Below are 19,508 nucleotides of genomic sequence, written 5' to 3' on the forward strand. Positions count from 1 at the left end.
CTGATCAATCTAACCGAAGGCCACATGCATGCAAGGCAAGCACTCTGCCACGGAGCAACCTTCCCAGCCCATGAGTACATTTCTTATCAAGCATTGTTGCCTTCTCCATTGTTTCCCCTTCCCATCCCTTCCCATCGCCCCCCCCCACGACACACCTCCACATCCGCCCCCACCACCCTCCCCCCCTGTCCCTCGATCAAAGTTGTTAGGTTCATTTTTCGACATAATAGCTTGTACATCTCATTGTTGCAATGGGCCCCCTGTATCTCTTTAAACAATTTTCCTTTTCCCTTCCCATCCACAAAGTATACCAACATCAAATACAGTGAGAACAGGGGCTATACCGTGGGGTAGGGATGTGCAAAGCAACAAAAAAATCATCATATATATGTATGTATATATATATATATATATATATATATATATATATATATATATGTTAGAAATAATTGCAAGGAAGAAAAACCATTGAATCCTTATCTTGGGGTTTATTTAGCCTCAAATTAATTTATCTGAACTTTTCTGCTTCTCTCAGACATATACTAGTTATTGCAAATAAGGGGAACCATGAGAACTATGTTTCTTTGGGCCTGGATTACTTCACTTAATATAATTTTTCCCAAGTCTTTCCATTTCCTAAAAAATGGGGTAATGCCTTTCTTTCTGAGGGAGGCATAGAATTTCATTGTGTATATATTCCACATTTTCTTGACCATTCATCTACTGAGGGGCATCTGGGTTGGTTCCAGATCTTAGCTATGGTAAATAATGCTGCAATAAACACAGTTGAGCTCTTAGCTTTAGTTTGTTCTTGTTTGTGATCATTTGGGTAAATGCCCAAATGTGGGATTGCTGGGTCATAGGGGATCTCTATGTGGAGTCTTTTGAGGAACCTCCATACTACTTTCCAAAGTGGTTGAACAAGTTTACACTCCCACCAACAATGCAATAAAGATCCCTTCAGCCCACATCCCCTCCAGCATCGGTTGTTATTAGAGTTCTTGATTTTAGCCATTGTAACTGGGATGAGGTGTTATCTCCATGTTGTTTTGATTTGCACGTCCTTTATGGCTTGATAAAGTGAGCATTTCTTCATGTGTCTATTGGGCATCCTTCTTTCTTCTTCAGAGAAGTTTCTCTTTAAGTCTTTAGCCCACTTATTTATTGGGAAGTTGTTTCTTTGAGGATTTGTTGTTGGGGGATTTAATTTTTTTAGTTCCAGGTATATTTTAGATATGAGACCCTTGACCATTTTATGGCTAGTGAAGATCTTCTCACAATCCGTGGGTTTTCTATGGATCTTGCTAGCTATGTCCTTTGCCATGCAGAAGCTCTGGAATTTCATGCAATCCCATTAGTCCAACCTTTCCTTGATTTGTTGTGTTTCTGGTTCTCTTTTCAGGAAATTTCAGCCTGTGCCAAGGAGACCTAAGGTTTCTCTTATACCATCCTCTAATGTTTTCAGTGTGTCCTTTGACTGTGTGGTTTTTGATCTATTTGGAGTTGATTCTGGTGAAGGGTGATATATTAGAATCTCGCTTTTGTTTTCTACAAGCTGTTAACCAATTTTGCCAGCAGCATTTACTGAACAGGCTGTCTGTCTTCCATCCTAATTTTTAGCTCCCTTATCGAGGATTAGATGGCTATAGTGCTGTGGGTACATTTCTGGGTTTTCAATTCTATTCCATTGGTCCTGAGGTCTGTTCTTGTGCCACTACCAAGCTTTTTTGTTTAATATGGCTTTGTAGTAGAGTTTGCAATTTGGTATTGATATTCCTCCAACACAGTTCTTTCTGTTAAGGATAATTTTTTCTATTCAGGGTCTTTAATTGTTCCATATGAATTTTTAGAATGACTCTTCTATTTCCATGAATAATAAAGCTGGAATATTCATAGGTATCGTATTGAATTTGTAGATAGCTTTGGAAAATATTTCCATTTTCACAAAGTTGATCATTCTAATCCAGGATCATTGGAGGTTTTTCCACTTCCTAAGTTCTGTTTTGATATCCTTTTTCAGGTTTTTAAATTTTTCATCATAGTGATCCTTCACTTCTGTAGTTAAGTTAATTCCTAGGTGAAGTGCCCAGATCTCAGATCCCCCCTGGCAGACTACCAGAGACCACGATCAATGCAAACAGCAAAGAGTCGTTTATTGCAAGCTGGAGCTTGGTTCTCTGCACACTCGGTAACTGGTGATGCTAAGAGTTCCTGAGTAAAAATTAGCACAGCTTTTATAATATCAAACAATCAAGTTTAGAGGGTTTCACACAAGCGAGTTCAAAAGTTCAGGGGGTTTCCAAACAAGCAAGTTCACAATTTCAGTGGGTTTAAGTCCACCCTGATGGCACTTGCCATTTTTCTGATGGAACACTTAGGCAACTGCTCTGTTCCTTAAGGGTGGGCAGGGTTGGTGGCAACCTGCGGTTTTTTGAGAACTGTTCCTTTTTTGAGGTTATTCTGAGGGCAGCACAGCTACAGGTTGTTGGGCTTAATCTTAAAATGCAGTTTCTGTAGCTCTTCATTCCATCCTCTTCTAGAGCATCAGGAACTAATCATGGTCCCCTAATTGGCACAGTCTTTTATATTTACAGTTTGGTATTGGGATCTCAGAGCTAAGAGATGGACTACACTGATCTCTTTTTTTACAAGGTCCAATTGTGAGTAAAAAAATAACAGTACCAAAGGTCCTTATATTTTTTACACATTTTAAGAAATCCTTTTTAATTTATTTTTTATCCAAAGGATACCAATTTTTTTCCCCAAGGCTTCCTTTACTACCCTCCTCTTCTTTACAATTCCTTGAGCTTCTTTTGGCTAGAGTGTAAAACTGCCCATTTTTTCCTGTTGCTTGTGGAACTAACTTATCTCAGAACAGCCTCAAAACACCACTGAGATGGAGAATTTTGCTAGATTTTAAGGCTAAGAGCAGAGCTGCGTCTTATTCCTTTTACTACCTGCATTGATAACACACTCGGATTTTTACCATACTAGAGACAAACTAGGCTGTGACTATAAAGTGGATTTCCAGTCACTATGCACTGAAGTGCCTATGGCAAGCAAGCCAGTGATATCCTTTCTCCCAATATCCACTGTGGGAATAGAGAGGGTTTTTGGATATTACCCAAAAGAATGTCCCACAAGATCTTAGTTTTAGCAGCTTTTAACTGGGTTGAGTCTCAGGTGATTGAACCCAAAAGGATTTCAGACTACTTTTCCACGGTGGAGGTGGTCTGAGTGACGATATAGATTTCTTCCAGTTGACTGTCAGCCGGTCTTCAAACTTTACCCATTAGGGTGTGCAGCTGCATCAGCAGGTCTCGCAGTGACTCCAAGGACTGTCACAGCTCATGCTGGGCTGCAAATTCCTACACAAACTGCATTGACATGGCAGGCTTTGGCCCCGTTGGATTTTAAGACTGTTCAGACAATAGCCCAGGATAATTTACCAAAATGACAATTTTTTTTTACTAAACATATATTTTTGTAAACAAACACAAAAGGCTTAATCTTGTAACCTTCTCCAACAGATGCAGTCTGAACACTTGCACAGCTGTTAACACTATTCTTTATGCCTATTTTTTTTAAAAATAATTATTTTATCTATTTTGCCTCGTTTGTCCAAAACTGACTCTGGACTCTTGATCTTAAAAGGGGAATGGTGGTCTAAGGTCTATATTCTGTAACTTCTTCAAGCTGACTTTAGGGGCGTTGATTCTACCTAGCCAGGAACACATAACCTTCTAAATTTTTCCCTTTTCTTTTCTTTGTCCTTTTCTGGGTTCTTAAATAAAATACAGTTTTAGACAGAACAGGTAACATTTTTTGACAGTGTAAAACTAACCTTTATATGTAAATTTTTATTATTTATTCCCAAATTATTGCCAAGGGAACTAAATCCCAAACAGCCAATGCATTTTAAAATACTAGGTTTTTAAATACCAGATTTTCTAATTTTTAAGTTAATGAATTTCTAAAAATCCATTTAAAACAATGTAAAAGTTCTTTAAAATTTTGGTAAGGTCCAAACCTCATAACCTTTTACATTTTAAATTTTAACTCACCCGATTGTTACAGCATGCAGACAATTTTTATTTTGAACATGTTCACAAACACATACAAAACACTCACACAGATCTTAAAGCGCACAAAAATCAACATCAGTTGTATGTACATTTTTTAAATTTTTAAACAAAAATTTAAGACAATTTTTCTTTTAAACTAAGTACCTTTTTTGAGCTTCATTTTCCCAGAGCTTGCTTGTTTAGCAAGGCAATTTACCAATGGATCTTTTTAATCCCTTCTGTTGGAGGAGGGCTGGAGGAGGGGGTTGCCTGAAACTAAACTGGCCTGATTTTTTTTAATCCAATTTTAGACAAGAGCACTTTTCAAATTTTTACATTGTCAGGGCTAGTTGAAAAGTCCAAACCAGGCACACAGCCTTCCACACCCTCCCCACTGGCAGACTCCACAAGGAGAAAATGTGGCCTGAGGCGTCAAGGGAACCAACCTTCCACGCCTCACAGGAAGAGGGGCATAGCAGGTCTGTGACTGAGCCCAGCTAGGGGCTAAAACTTTTATTTCCCCAGAAATGTTCAAATAAATAACAAAAACACAAATAAACACAAAAACCAAGTATCCACACTTAAAACTGGTACCAATTCTTAAACAGAACTAGACAACAACCAAAGGCTGAGTTGGGGACTAATGGGCCCCCAGTTCATTCCTATCAGAACTCTGCACCATTCTCACTCAGAAAGCTGAATCCAGAGTCTGGTGAGTGAGCTGGCCACCTTCACCAAGAACTTCCCCACCTCAGAAAACAGAACAGAAACCACACCAATGTAAACAAGACAGACAAGTGGCCACAAAGACAAAATCAGGTCTCAGTGAATGGGGTGACATTTCACCACTATTAACAATTGGGCCTCAAATCCATTTACCAGGGGATTTGAGTCCCCTCTACTCACCTCCAGAGGATTTTTCATTTAGATTCCTGCAAACGTGACACACAGGGGCCTTCCAAGGAGGAGAATTCCAAGTCATCTTGGAGCAAGGGAAAGAAGTCTCTAGTGGCCATCCCTTCAGACTGACAGGTTCTCCCACATGCTCAGACCTCCCTGGGCTAAGGCCTGAGGCTAAAATCTTGCTGGGAGCACTTGCAGGTAGTCAGTGGCAGTTTCATCCTGAATATGGTTGATAAATTGAAGGTGCCAAATCAGAACGACAAACAAAACACTCAACAGAAAGAAACAACTAAAGAAAAAGACACATGCTGAGGGTTGTAAATTGCCAACCAGAAAGGGCCAGACTTAGATGGCATATTCTCCAAAAAATGCCGGCATGAAAGTGCCAGACTACAGATGGAAAATTTCCACAAAAATGTTGCACTAAACAGCAATTCACCAGATGGGGACTGGGGAATTCTCCCACAGACCCCGTGGGAGCCCTATAGCGTGTTCTACAAGACTCTTTGCCAACCAGAATACAGATCCCGCGGGAAAGCAGAATTACAGATACAGAACCTGCAGGTGACCAAAAATAGAGAATGGTAATGACTCAACTTACTGGCCGGGTTTTTCACCACTCCATGCTTTGGGGTCTGGGTGAGTTTATGGGGGGAAATCCCGGATGAGCCCCCAGATGAATTGCCCAGATTTTGGATGCCCCCTCACAGACAACCAGAGACCATGATCAATGCAAACAGCAAAGAGTCATTTATTGCAAGCTCGAGCTTGGTACTCTGCACAATAGGTAACCAGTGATGATAGGAGGCCCTGAGCACAAAATTAACACAACTTTTATAGTATCAAACAATCAAGGGTAGAGGGTCTCCACATAAGCAAGTTCACAAGTTCGGGGGGTTTAAGTCCACCCTGATGGCACTAACCTTTTTCTGATGGTACAATTAGGCAACTGTTCTATTCCTTGAGGGTGGGAAGGGTTGGTGGCAACCTGCGGTTTTTTGAGAACTGTTCCTCTTTTGAGGTTGTTCTGAGGGAAGCACAGCTACAGGTTGGTGGGGTTAATCTTAAAATGGGGTTACTGTAGCTCTTCACTAGGTATTTTATTTTTTGTAGAGCTATTACGAATGTAGTTGCTTTCCTGATTTCATCCATGCTTTCCTTATTGTTGGCATACAGAAAAGCCATGGATTTTAGAGGGTTAATTTTATACCATGCTACTTACCAAAGTTTTGAATCAACCTGATTAAATTGAGAGTGAGGTCCGTGGGATTCTTTAAATACAAGATCATGTCATCTGCAAAGAGGGAGAGTTTTACTTCATCTTTCCCCATTTGGATCCCTTTTATATTTGCATCTTGTCTTATTGCTGTAGCTAGGTATTCTAATACTAAATTGAAGATAAGTGAAGAGACTGGACATCCTTGTCTGATTTCTGAGTTAAGAGGAATGGCTTTAGTTTTTCATCATTAAGTATAATGCTGGCTGTATGTTTGTCATATATAGCCTTTATTGTATTGAGGCAGGTTCTGTGGATTCCTAATTTTTCCAGAACCTTTATCGTAAACGAGTATTGGAAATGCTTTTTCTGCATCTATTGTGATAACCATGTGGTTCTTATTATTGCTTTTGTTGATGTAATGAATTATATTAATTCATTTGCATCCCTGAAATGAATCCTGTTTGATTATAATGTATGATTATTTGGATGAATAGTTGAAGTCCACTGGCCAAAATTTTGTTGAGAACTTTTGCTTCAATATTCATCAAAGAAATGGGTCTATACTTCTCTTTCGTTGATGAGTCTCTGCCTGGTTTTGGGATGAGGGAATTGATGGCTTCATAGAATGAGTTCGGTAGTGAACATTCTCTTTGAATTTCATTGAAGATTTGAAGGAGTATTGGTGTAAGTTCTGCTTTGAAGGTATCGTAGAATTCCACTGTAAATTTATCTTATTCTAGGCTTTTCTTCGATGGGAGGTCTCTTATTGTTGTTTCTATTTCAATGCTTTATATGCACCTTTTAAGATGGTTCAACTGATCTTGGTTTAGTTTCAGCATGTCAATATTTGCTAGGAAATGGTCCATTTCTGCCAAGTTCTCAACCTTACTAGCATAAAGTTTTGAGAAGTATTCCCTTATAGTGTTCTGAATCTTGGTAGTTTCTGTGGTGAAATTTCCATTCTCATCTCTGACTTTATTTATTTTGCTGTGTTCTATTCTTTTTCTAAGTTTTTCTAAAGTCTATTTTGTTAATTTTATCGAAGAATCAACTCTTTGTTGGGTTGATTCCTTGTATTTTTTTTAGATTCTAATTCATTAAATTCTGATTTAATTTTGATTATTTCTTTCCGTCTACTGGATTGGGGTTTATCTTGCTGCTCTATTTCAAGGAGGTTCAGATCTATCTAAATTTTTTATTTCAGCTCTCTCCAATTTGTTGTTGAAGGAACTCAGAGCTATAAAATTACCTCTGAGTACTGCCTTTGCTTTGTCCCAGAGGATCTGGTAATTTTATATGTTCATTTTTGTTGAATATCATGAACACTGGAATTTCTTTCTAATCGCTTCCATGACCCATTGGTGATTCAACAGTGTGTTGTTTAGCATCTAAATGTTACAGGACTTTCTTTGGTGGCTTTTGGTGTTGAGTTCTAAATTTATTCCCTTGTGTTCTTAGTAATGCAAGCTATAAATTCAATATTTCTGAATTTGGACAGGTTTGCTTTGGACCTAAAATGTGGTCTATTTTGGAAAATGTTCTGTGTGCTGCTGAGAAAAACGTGTATTCTGATGCTGCTGGGTGAAATATTAGGTAGATGTCTGTTAAATCTAGGTTTTTAGATTTGTGGTTTCTCTGTTGAGTTTTTTGCCAAGTTGATCTATGAAGTGGGGATAGGAGTGTGATAAAGTTCCCAACAATTAATGTCTTTGGATCTATGTGAAAATTGAGGGAATGTAGTGTTTATTAGATAAATTTGGGTGCTCCGTGGTTTGGTGAATAGAGATGTAGAATTGTAATATCCTCCTGAAGGACCCATCCCTTAATTAGTATGTAGCGACATTTTTTTATCTATTCTCGCTAATTTTAATTTGAAGTCTATTTCATGTGATATTAGGATTGTAATTCCCACCAGTTTATCGGAGCCATTTGCCCGGTAGACTTTGTTTCACCTTCAAAATATGTTTTTTTATGGACCAGTTCTGACTTCTGAAGGCAGCAGATAGAAGGATCTTGCTTTTTAATCCAACTAGACAATCTATGTCTCTTAATTGGAGAGTTAAGTCCAGAGTTAGGAATGATAGGTGTTTGAGAGTTCCTGCAATGTAATCCACCTTCTTGGGTTCTTCAGTGACTGGATTCTTCCTATGGTTGTTGGATTCTCAGTTTGGGTGCAGTTTCTTGGCCTTTCTTGTGGTCTTGTTGATTTTTCTATGTGTAGGCATCTTCAAGTATCTTTTATAGGGCTGGCTTGGTGGAGACATATTGTTTCAGTTTTTCTTTGCTATGGAAGGTTTTTATTTCACCTTCGGTTATCAAGGAGAGTTTCGTTGGTTACACTGTTCTTGATTGATAGTTGTCTTTAGAGCATGGCCTCGATCATCGCAGGCTCTTCTTGCTTTAATTGTCTTGCTGCGACATCTGAGGTGATTCTAATTGGTTTCCCTTTATAAGTGGTTGACTTTTACTCCCTGAGAGTTTTAAGGAATTTTTCCTTTGTCTAAACTGATCCCGTACGGATTATAATGTCATGGTGGGATATCCTATTCTTGTCTAGTCTATTTGGAGTTCTAAAAGCTTCTTGTATCTGAATAGGCCTATCTTTTTGCATCTTTGGGAAATTCTCTTCTAGGATCCTATTAACCAAGTTTGCTAGACCATTAAGTTATGTCTCTATGTTATCCTCCACATCCATTATCCTCAGATTAGGCCGTCAGATGGTGTCTCCCAAATGGTGAATAGATGTATCATATTTTTCGGATTTGTCTTGGATAGTTGTATGTTCTTTCTCTATAATAACCTGGCTGTCCTCACTCCCTCAGATTCGATGTTCTGCGTGGTCTAACCTACTGTCAAGACTTTCTAATTTTTTTCTTTCTTTTCCTTCTAATTGGTTGGCATTGATGGCTTCAAATTCTTTGTTGGAGCTTTGTTTTCGATCTTGTATGAAATTCTTTACTTCCTTAATTTTGTGCTCAGTGTTTATTCTAAAATCACTTAGTTGATTGGTTATGGTTTCCTTGAACTCCCATTCCTTCTGTTGGGCTCCATTCAGCATTCCCTTTGTGATTTACCTGAATTCTTTCAGCTGTCTGTTTATAGATTCCATGAATACCTTTATTGATCTTTGTGTATTCTCATCCCCCTCTCAAAATTCCTGTATAACTCTTTGATTAGCTTCCTCACGTTCACATAATTCCTGTCCTTCTTTTTGACTATTCTCAGCCTGCTCACACAATTTCTTTATTTCTCATTGACTCTTCTCAACATGCTCACGCAATTCTTGTATCACTCTTTGAGTAGTTCCTCATGCTCACGAGATCTCTGTGTTGATCTTTGGTTTGCCTCCTCTCTCTTCCTATCATGCTAATCCTGAGACGCTTGCAAGTTTTCAATCATTTCATTCACCATGTTTAGCAGTAGTGTTTGTAGAGCTTTTTGGGGACTCTCCTCTGGATTATTCATTAACTGTTCTGTCACTTGATTATCATGAATGGGAGTTGAGATACCCGGATTTGCCATTTTTCTTGTGTTTTTCTGTCTTGTTCTGACCATTTGGTATGAAAGTAAAATTGTGTGCTCGAATAGTATTTTAAGGCAATCATCAACCAGAGTCCTTTATTTGCACAGTCAAAATGACTGCAGATAAAATGTAGTTCAACAGATACAATTTATTCAAACAAGTATGATTAATAGGCTTTGAACAGCAGAGAAGAATTTGGCAAAACAGAAATTATTACGTTTAGGGAAATATGTGGGAGAAATAAGTTTAGTTGTATGTGGAAAGGCAAAAGGGGAGTGAATTTAATCAAGTTCTAATTTCAGAGAGGGAAAAGGATTGGACAGAATGTTAGGAGAGAGATTAAAAAAAGAAAAAAATTGAAAAAGAACAATTGAAATTTAAAAAGTGAAACTCAAAATTATGTAAATATAAAGAAATGTTATTGAGAGAAGAAAAGGATAGGATGAGAGGAGGGGAGGAACAGAAAGGAAATATGAAAAACTAAAAAATAAAAATCCTTAAAATTAGTTACTTGAAAATTATATAGGTATAAAGAGATAATACTGCTATTAAAGAATTTAAGCCTAAGAGTTTGTGAATAGAGTAATAAATTTCTGGATTATGTGTGTACTCAATGGGGGATAGCATATAATAATCGATGAAGGTTATATATCTGCGCCTGGGCAGAACAGCAATTAAGGCATGCAAAAAAGAAAGAGAAAAAATGAAAAGAATAAAAAAGAGGGGATATAAGCTACATAAAATAAAATTTCACTCTTTCTTGTCTACTCTCCAACCACCATGAGGAACAGAAGAGATGGTTTTAGAAGAAAAAGTTTCTACTTTTCCCATTTTTCAAGGGATCGTTCTCCCCATAAAAGGGAGCATCCATTTTTCAGAGTCACCTGGAGGTCGAAAGGACTCTCCACACAACAGATCTGGCTCCAGTTTCAGCAGCAGGGGCTACTCTCCAGGACGGAGCAGAGCATATTCATTCCACAAGTCTCAGCATAGTTGTGGTGCCTGAACTCTGAGCCTGGGCGCTGACCCCCAGCTCTTCAGCTCAAGGCTAGCACTCTACCACTTGAGCCACAGCACCACTTCCAGCTTTTTTCTTTTTGCTTGTATGGTGCTGAGGAATCGAACATAGGGCCTCATGCATGCAAGGCAAGTGCTCTGCCACTGAGCTACCTCCCCAGCCCTCTACTCAGTCTTTGAAAACATCATGAGACACTTCACCTTCAAGCTCTTCAACAGTTCCTTCATCAAAGGTTTATCGGCAAAACTGCAAAACTTTCGGGATGGTTGTGAAAATGCTGATTGAAAAAGATCCTTCATTAGAACAGTCAATACAGTTTGCACTGAGGCAAAATTTACATGAAATAGGTGAGCGTTGTGTTGAACAATTGAAGCATTAAATTGCAGAGTATGATAATTCTGCTCAAGATTTTGGAGAGCATTTTTAGAAGAATAAGTGTCTAGGTATAATAAACATTAAAAGTAATCTTTCTAGATATAACCACACTCCCTCATCCACCTGTGGAACTGTGTAATTTTTTAATGTACGGGACTTTTGTGATGAAGAGCAATATTTTATTTGGCCATATTTCCAATTCAGTCAAAGGTCTAAAATAGTCTTGGAAAGATACTTTAGCTATAATTTTTTTCTAAACATAAATTCACTTTGTCCATATTCCCACAGCAACTCCCCATCTCTCCCCTCAAATGATGGTTAATTTGATAAGCTTTGGTAAAACAATCCTGGAGAGTAGCTCTTTGTACTTACTCTACTTTACTGTCTTTGATAACATATGCTGATTTGTTTAGTCATTTGAGTATAATTTATAGGTAGAGATCATTCCACTTAAAATGATAGTCTTTTGCATTTTTGGAGCAGAGATCGCCATGTGAAAACTGTTACCATTTTGAGTTGTGATTTTTTTTGCTGACTTTTTTGTTAGTCCTTTAGCAAGTTGAGGATACCATCCTAATAAACAGTACCCTGGTATCTTAGTGCATATTTGCTTTCAGAACAGTTCTCATTCAGCAACAAAACAACTTTCAAAATTCTAAATCATAACAATTTTTTCTCAAAACATATAACAGTGTTTTCTCTTAAAATATTCATGAATGTTTGAGTACTGTAGTTGATAAAAATATTAAATATCATATAGTAAAATAAAAGAAATCAATTTGAGGTGGAAGATGAGTATTTTAAAAATGTAATTACTGCAATAACTTTCTACAGAAAAAACTCAGCAAATATATGAGATTGGTGTTTAACATTTCCATAGACCCATACTGGTTTAAACCATTTTTCAAACTATTTTTAATTAGTCTCTATAATATGAGTGTTTTGTTCTGCTGAATTTTTTTTTGGGGGGGTGGGAGCCGGTTGTGGGGCCTGAACTCTGGGCATGGATGCTGTCCCTCAGCTCTTCAGCTCAAGGCTAGTGCTCTACCACTTGAGCCACAGCACCACTTCTGGCTTTTTTCTATTTGCTTATGTGGTGCTGGGGAATCAAACCCAGGGCCTCTGGCATGCAAGGCAATCGCTATACCACTGAGCCACCTTCCCAGCCCCTGTTCTGTTGATTTTTAAATGTCTTAACCTTCCAAATGTTCTTGAAAGAAACAAAGGAGAATTAGTAAGTTAGCAAGCAGTCTGCGTGTGTTCCAGTCTTTCATGAGTGAGCCAACAAAATCATGAGTTAGTTAAGAATTTAACAGGGACCATTAGAATATTCCATTTTTCCTCGCCATTTTCAGCAGTCCTGTGCATTGAACCAAAATAAAATTTTGTAGCATTAGTTAATACGGCACTTTTAACAATCATGTTTGTTATTACTGCCCAATTGCATTATACTCCCATTCTTTTTCCATTTTTACCATGTTATCACTTCAATTCTGGCATATTTCTATGCCCTTTATTGTTGCCTTCATCTAAAAGTACCTAAAGTTTACATTGAATGTCAAAATAGCAATATAAATAATTTTAATGTAGCTTATGATTTGTGCTTCAAAATATGTGTTGTATCATTTTGCAAGTTTTGATGAAGGCCATTTAAGTTTTCTAAGACCACCTTAATTTTCCTCTCTTTGAAATCTAACTTCTTAACTTTTCAACATTTATAAACTATAAGCCCAATAAAAGTTCCATATATTATCTGCTATTCTTCAGTGTAAATAATGATGTGTTGCTCAATTTAGAAAGATCAAGGCGTCATTGATGTTGATATTATTTTATCCTCTCGGTGTTTTTTTTTTCCCCTTAAATATTCTGTTCCCAGAATTCAGTTCCTTTAATCAAGAATTTTTTACAAGTAAAATTTGAGACACTACCATAGGCAGAGGTGTTATTCACTTTATTGAAATTATTAAATGTTTACTAACATATATTTCAGTACAGGCACAAGCATTTAAAGCTGTTATAGCTTTCCATTGGCAGCATTCTGATGTTTGTCAGTGTTTAACAGCTTATTTGATTTTTGCTTTTTGATGCCTTTTAAATTCTAATTTTAGGATAGATATATTCAGATGTGTTCTACAGTATATTTTGCAAAATGCTCTTATTTGTAGATTGTTGTTTTTTATTAATGCCCAAATGATGTGACAAAACTTTTATTGTCTTACAATAAAGCCTTGATGACCAACAGGGAAAATAGATATTGTAAAGCTTTTTGTGAACTTAAAAAAATACAAAATAAAGCAATCAAGTTTAAATAAAAAATACATAATTTAACTGTATTGCTATAGTAAATATTATTCTAGGTGTATTACCTTTTTTAAAAATGAACACTATTTTGCATCTAATTTGAATTAATTACCCCCTTCTTTATCAGAGGATCATCAACTTGAACGTTTTCCAACTATACAATATTTTCACAATATATTTGCCATTATTTTGAAAAAAAAACAAAATTTTAGTATTGTCACATAGTAAAACAGAAAACAGTTTAATTCTCTGGAAGCTCCTAACTTTTAAAACTGAATAATTGTTAAGAGGACAGAATATATGTGTTCTTCAAAATTACTACAATTACTAACTACTCATTTTCAAATTCTGAACCAGAATTTTGACATTCAATTTTTGAATGTCTCTGGTACACAGACATAGAGAGACATTCAAAACAGTACTTATTTGCATGTTATTTAATTCTGCAATAGCTTCAGTTTCAATGGGGGTTTCAGAAATCAACAGAAAATATAGCCACGTTCTTGTAGAGGATAAAACTACTGTGTGTTATAATTAATTCCTCAAGAATAAGCTATTATTTCTATGACCACCAATACCAAGCTTTTATGTCATAAACTCATCCTAGCCCAACAATTTCCAACTTGTAAGGTGCACCTCAATATTCCCTTAATTCACATCATGAATAGCTTATCACTATTGCAAAAAAATACTACACTTCTGCTAATGTGATGCCGTTCCTATTGTGAAAAGAACACTACATTAAACTTTTCTGAAACATTTCCCCCCCAGTGTTATGCTTGAAATCAGAACACTTGCAAATATTATTTATATTTATATTTTTATCTATCATAGATAGTCAGGAGGCTAAGATCAGAAGATTATGGTTCAAAGCCCACCCAGGGAGGAAAGCTCCTTAGATTCTTATCTCCAATAAACTGCTCAGAAAAAGCCAGACACAAGTGGCACTGAGGTTGAGTGGTAGGGCGCAAGCCTTGAGCAAAAACCGGCTCAGAGAGAGTGGCCAGCTCCAGTGTTCAGGACTGAGGAGCAAACAAAAAACAAAAACAAAATAAAAACAAACCACAGCCCTGGCATTTTTCTCATTGAATACAGAGGCACATAATTAAGGAAATTTCTTCCTGTATTACAAATAGAGACACAAACCAAGACGTCACATAATTACTCTCTTCATACCTTGTTACACCAAAGCCTCAAAAAAATTGCTTTTTCTAAATTAACAAATTAATTTCATTCATTTCTTGCCAACTCTGTCTAGATTATTCACAGTATCATATTATACATGTATTATCTATTAACTAAATTCTAATTATACCTCGCTTAAAAGAATATTTTAAGCAAATAGAATGCCAGAATCATTTGTGAATTTGTCAATTAAACCCTCTACTTAAAAATAATTTTGTATTATCTTATAGAATACAAAATTACAAACAAAGACAAAATATTTATTTTAAATCTAAATTCTAATTTAGCAAGGTCTACAAAGTCCTACATTAGACGAACTTTGCTATTTCTCCAAGCTTAAACATTTGTAATCCTTCATCATTTCTTTGGAATCCAACAGAAGGATGCTTACTTTTTCAAAGTTTTCATTGGGAATCAGGAGCCATTTTGCATCTAGGAATGTTCTGTAATGAAGAGAGCATTAAAAACACAACTGAGGATTATAAGTGTTTTGCATTTCAATAGGAAACGACTTCTCAAAACATAATGACACAAATTAGCCCAAACTTCCAACTGTGTATCCCTTTCTTGTTGTTTGGTGTTTCATGGAGATAAAATTATACTATCTGGCCCAGGGAAGGTATCGCTATGTAATTATACTCTCTAATCTCTTGTCTTAGTCTGCTAGAATTCCAGGCTTGTATCACATTGCCCTGTCATAGTTTGTTGGTTTATTTAATCTACATACTAGCAATTCTGAACTTCTCTGACTGCTCAAACTGTTTATGTACTATTTTCAAAGATGTGCTAACATTTAACACAGGATATGAACACTTTCAGATGCACATGCAGGGTCTCTGATTCATTCTTCCATGGATCCAATCCATTTTATAATGATTACTTGATTTTCTTACTATCTCTGGTTCCTACCTATGTAATATTCTCAAACTTTTTGAAGAAATTTCACTTGAGGACTTTCTAATATTAAAAATTATCACATGATCTAGTTTTACTCAGGATATATTTTATATTGTTTTTTAAACTTTTCTACACATTCCGAGAGTTATTTCATTTGTTTATGTTTGTTTGCATATATAAGTTACTCTGTGTGTATGTGTATGTTTGTATGTATATATGCAAAAGCCTCAGCAACCTTATTCAGCAATCTTGCTCATGACTAGTATTCTATCACTTGAGCTCACGCCTATAATTCTAGCTACTCAGGAGGCTGAGATCTGAGGATTGCAATTCAAATCTAGCATGAGTAGGAAAGAAATGTTCTGAGGCATTTATCTCCAATTAACCACCAGAAAACTGGAAGTGGCGCTGTGGCTCAAATGGTAGAGCACTAGCCTTGAGCTGAAGAGCGGAGAGACATTGCCCATGCCCACAGTTCAAGCCCTGCCACGACCATCAAAAAAAAAAGAAAGGAAAAAGGAAAGAAAGAAAGAAAGAAAGAAAGAAAGAAAGAAAGAAAGAAAGAAAGAAAGAAAGAAAGAAAGAAAGAATGAAAGAAAGAAAAGAGAAAGAATGAATGAAAGAAAGAAAGAGAAATGAGATCTTAGCCACTAGTTCATTGCTAGTATAATTCCCTCACTCTCAACGTGGACTTTTTCTTTCCCGTTAAGTACATGCTCTTATATCTAACTTGCTTTGGAACAAGAACTATTCTTCCATTCTACGTTTTACAAATTTGTGTGATTAGCAACCATGATTTAGAGCTAGAAGATGAAAGAGAGTGGCCTCATCCTTCATGTTCCACTTAGTATTAATGCTTTCTCTATGTCACTCCCATAGATCTACATATTTGCATTGACTTTATTGTTTCATAGTTGTTTTATTTGCAGAGTTTTCTGTAGTATATTGAACCAATATACTTAAACACAGAACTTTTTTCTCCTATTATTCCTATTGTTTCTCCTACTGTTAAATTATGTACACTTAAGAAATAATGCACAAAAGTGGGATTGCTGGATCATAGGGGAGATCTATGTGAAGTCTTCTGAGGAACCTCCATACTGCTTTCCAAAGTGGTTGAACAAGTTTACATTCCCACCAACAATGAAGTAAGGTTCCTTTCTGTCCACATCCCCTCCAGCATCTGTTGTTGTTAGAGTTCTTGATTTTTGCTGTTCTAACTGGAGTGAGGTGATATCTCAATGTTGTTTTGATTTGCATTTCTTTTATGGCTAGGGATGTTGAATATTTCTTCATGTGTCTATTGGCCATCCTTGTTTCTTCTTCAGAGAAGCTTCTCTTTGCAATCCCACTTTTGGGCATTTACCCAAATGTTTACAAACAAGACCACACTAAAGCTACCAGCACAACTATGTTTATTGCAGCATTATTTACCATAGCTAAGATATGGAACCAACCCAGATGCCCCTCAGTAGATGAATGGATCAAGAAAATGTGGTATATATACACAATGGAATTCTATGCCTCCATCAGAAAGAATGACATTTCCCCATTTGTTAGGAAATGGAAAGGTTTGGAAAAAATTATATTAAGTGAAGTAAGCCAGGCCCAAAGAAGCATAGGTCCCATGGTTTCCCTTATTTGCAATATCTAGTATAGGTATGAGTCAAGCGGAAAAGGTCAGATAATGTGATGTTAGGAAAATGAACCCTTAAATATGTATTTTAATGTTTTCGTTTCTTTCATGCATGTGTTTCTAACTCATTTATAAGATTATTTCTTTGTTGCTTTGTATGTCCCTCCCCCACAGTGTAACCTCCGCTTTCACTATATTTGATGTCAGTATAACATGTGGAGGAGATGGGGACAAAAAGTCGTTTAAGGATTCAGGTGGACCTGTTGCAACAATGAGAAGTACAAAATGTCATGTCAAAACCAGCTTTACAATGTCGGTGTGTGGGGGGGGAGGGGGGTATAATTGGGTGGGGGGAGGGGGGTAAAATTGGGTGGGGGGAGGGGGGAGGCGGGGAAGGGAAGTGAAGGGTAAACAAAGGAGGAGGCTGCAATGCTTGGTAAGAAATGTATGCATTATCCTGCCCATGTAATTGTAGCCCCCCTGTACAGTATGTTCTCAAATAAAATAAAATACAATTAAAAAAAAAAAGAAATAATGCACAACATACACACTCACAAAAAAACATTCTGAGAATCTTCTTCCAGTTAAATTTAAGTTACAGAGAACCAAAGTTATAGAGTTCGTTTTTGACATGACAACATGTACTTCTCATTTTTGCATCGGGCCCACCTGTATCATTAAACGACTTGTTTTCCCCATCTCCTCCACAAATTATACCGACATCAAATATAGTGAAAGCAGGGGTTATACTGTGGGGGAGGGACATACAAAATAGATAATGTTTTTATAAGCTATTTAAATTCCATATTTGTCTTTGCTAAGTTGTCCCTGAAACAGGTGTCACCTCATGTCCAAAGATGTCTTTGTGCTATTTCAAGGAAGCCAGAAAACATTCATTTTAACTCGAGCAGTGCCATAGATTGTTACTGGAAATAAGTGGAAGGAACTGTTACTGCAAGTGGAAACTGATCCCAAGAGAGGAATTGAACATGGAGAAATGACAAAATTCAAGTTAATTTGTGTTCCTTTTTACTGAACAAGAAAAGAATCCAAGTCTTGAAGGAAACTCTGTCCCTGACTTGTTCGAGTGTGTTAATTACTCATATAAAACATGTCTGTAAAATTGTAGTTGAGAGTTTTAAAAAACAATGTGCCATTTGAAGGCCAGCATAGGAAAAAAGGAAATAACTTAGATTAAAAAGTGTTCTGCTGGGAAGGTGGCTCAGTGGTAGAGCTCTTGCCGTGCATGCCTGAGGCCCTGGGTTTGATTCCTCAGCACCACATAAGCAAAAAAGAAAAAAACCAAAAGTGGCGCTGTGGCTGAAGTGGTAGAGCGCTAGCCTTGAGCTGAAGAGCTGAGGGACAGTGTCTAGGCCCAGAGTTCAGGCCCTACGACCGGACAAAAAAACAGTGCTCTGCTGTAAAGAAACAAAGACATGGAGGTTGTAAAGAGTCTTATGCATGGATATTTCCCTCCTGAGATGATTTTCCTATTGCAGGAGTTAGTTATCCATTCCTTTAGTCTGGTCCTGAGTTCTCCATCCCAATAAGGATTCCAAAAAGGCAAGATCGAGTCAGTATGATCAGCAAAAGAAGTCTCTTCTCAATCCAATGCTTTAAGGATGGTCCCAAAGAAATATGTGCTGTTTTTTGCTTGTTTATTTGTTTGTTTAATTTGTGCTTGTTCTGGGGCTTGATGTCAGATGCTAGACCATGTCCGTTAAAAATTTTCTTCCTTGTCCAACTTCCCCCAAAGCTAGTACTCCATTGCTTGAGCCAAAACTCCACTTCTGGCTTTTTGGTTGTTTAATTACAGATAAGAATTTGACAGACTCTTCTGCCTGGGTTGGCTTTGAAATGAGAAAGTAAAAAAGCCAAGTGATATAAGATTTCTGTTTTGAACCAAGAAATACTAGAAGTTTATTATAAATCTAATATTTGACAATTTTTAAAAGAAGAAAATATGTCCAGCAAAGAAGCCATAACTTAAATAACTCACCAAAGTAGGTACACCATTCATTTTGGAATTATTTTTGCATCTTGGGAAGATAACTATTGACTTTGTAGTTCCTTTTGGGGAAACTTAAAGTCATATTTGCATTTTTTTGTTGGCCATAGGGCTTCAACTCTTATCCTGGGCCCTGTCCCTCAACTCTGCAGCTCCAGCTGAGCACTCTACCACTTTAAGTACAGCACCACATCCAGGTTTCTTGTGATTAACAGAAGATAAGAGTCTCATGAACTTTCCGGACCAGGCTGGCTTTGACCTGCAATCCTCTGGTCTCAACCTCCTTGAGTAGCTAGGATTACAGGCATGAACCACCAGCACCCAGCTCATATTTGCATTTATGTGCAATTTATAACACTATGTAGACAAAGAATGGAAA

The 19,508-nt window shown here is 37.0% G+C and overlaps 1 pseudogene; it reads left to right on the forward strand.

Moving 5' to 3' along the window:
- The first annotated feature begins 10,489 nt into the window (after nucleotides 1-10,489).
- Nucleotides 10,490-11,154, forward strand: LOC138807179 (periphilin-1-like; annotated as a pseudogene).
- The last annotated feature ends 8,354 nt before the right edge of the window (nucleotides 11,155-19,508 follow it).

The sequence above is a fragment of the Dipodomys merriami genome, unplaced genomic scaffold, assembly GCF_024711535.1.
Source record: "Dipodomys merriami isolate MVZ:Mamm:240054 unplaced genomic scaffold, mDipMer1.0.p SCAF_414, whole genome shotgun sequence".
In the NCBI taxonomy this organism is placed as follows: domain Eukaryota; kingdom Metazoa; phylum Chordata; class Mammalia; order Rodentia; family Heteromyidae; genus Dipodomys; species Dipodomys merriami.